The sequence below is a fragment of the Triticum aestivum genome, chromosome 3B, assembly GCF_018294505.1.
Source record: "Triticum aestivum cultivar Chinese Spring chromosome 3B, IWGSC CS RefSeq v2.1, whole genome shotgun sequence".
Taxonomy (NCBI): domain Eukaryota; kingdom Viridiplantae; phylum Streptophyta; class Magnoliopsida; order Poales; family Poaceae; genus Triticum; species Triticum aestivum.
The window spans coordinates 700,123,529-700,125,268 of NC_057801.1; positions in this window are offsets into that span (position 1 = coordinate 700,123,529).

Below are 1,740 nucleotides of genomic sequence, written 5' to 3' on the forward strand. Positions count from 1 at the left end.
TTTCGATGTCGGCGTACTAAACTCAGGTATTCCAGAACTGCAACGATAAAATTATGACGACAACACCTCAGAGCTCAACTCCCCGGGACACTTCCGCTAAACCCCTGACAGGAGGCACCAAGACAATGTTCTCGTCATAAAACCATCGGAACGATTCCAATATACCCGCGTGATCCTAAAAAAATTAGTGAAATTTGAGAAGAGAAGAGTCAAAACTCTACGTCAGGATGCCTTACCAGAGCGATGAGTAGACTGGGAAGTAAAAAGAATTCCTAACTCTCCGATATATAATTCCTAAATGACTCAAAACATTTTTCTAGACACAACTCGGCTGCTAAAAACGATCAAGCAATGGGGCTCCTAAGGTCGGGGAGGCTCTGATACCAACTTGTAACGCCCTCGATGCGGCTATATCTCCCACGTGTCGAAGCACGACTTAGAGGCATAACCGCATTGAAAGCAATGTCGCAAGTGAGGTAATCTTCACACAACCCATGTAATACATAAGGGAAAGAGATACATAGTTGGCTTACAATCGCCACTTCACACAATTACATGAATAAAGCATTACATCATCCAGATACAATCAAGGTCCGCCTACGGAACCAAAATAAAAGAAGAACCCCAAATGCGACAAAGGTCCCCGATCGACCCCAACTGGGCTCCACTACTGATCAACTAGAACGAAACAACACAAAGGGCAAGATCTTCATCGAGCTCCTCCTTGAGCTTGGTTGCGTCACCTGCTCGGTAACATAGGCACCTGCAAACTGGTTTTGGAAGTATCTGTGAGCCACAGGGACTCAGCAATCTCGCACCCGCGAGATCAAGACTATTTAAGCTTATAGGAAGGATGGAGTAATGAGGTGGAGCTGCAGCAAGCGACTAGCATATATGGTGGCTACAATTGCAAAAGAGAGCGAGAAGAGAAGCAAGGCACGGTCGTGAAGCTAGTAGCGATCAAGAAGTGATCCTAGAGCAACCTACGTCAAACATAACTCCAACACCGTGTTCACTTCCCGGACTCCGCCGGAAAGAGACCATCACGGTTACACACACGGTTGATGTATTTTAATTAAGGTCAACTTCGGGTTTTCTACAACCGGACGTTAACAAATTCCCATCTGCCCATAACCGCGGGCACGGCTTTCGAAAGTTCAAATCCCTGCAGGGGTGTCCCAACTTAGCCCATCACAAGCTCTCACGGTCAACGAAGGAATAGACCTGCACCCGAGACATTCCGATCAGACTCGGTATCCCGGTACAACAAGACATTTCGATAGGGTAAAACTAAACCAGCAACACTGCCCGAATGTGCCGACAAATCCCAATCGGAGCTGCACATATCTCTTTCTCAGGGCACACTCAGATGAGACTAGCTACGAGTAAAACCAACCCTCAAGTTTCCTCGAGGTGGCCCCGCAGGCAGCTCAGTTCGGACCAACACTCAGAGGAGCACTGGCCCGGGGGGGGGGGTAAAATAATGATGACCCTTGAGTCCGCGAAACCCAAGGGAAAAAGAGGCTAGGTGGCGAATGGGAAAACCAATGTTGGGCATTGCTGGAAGAGCTTTACTTAAGGCGAACTGTCAAGGGGTTCCCATAATAGCCCAACCGTGTAAGGAACGCAAAATCCGGGAACATAACACCGATATGACGGAAAAGTAGGGCGGCAAGAGTGGAACAAAACACCAGGCATAAGGCCGAGCCTTCCACCCTTTACCAAGTATATAGATGCATT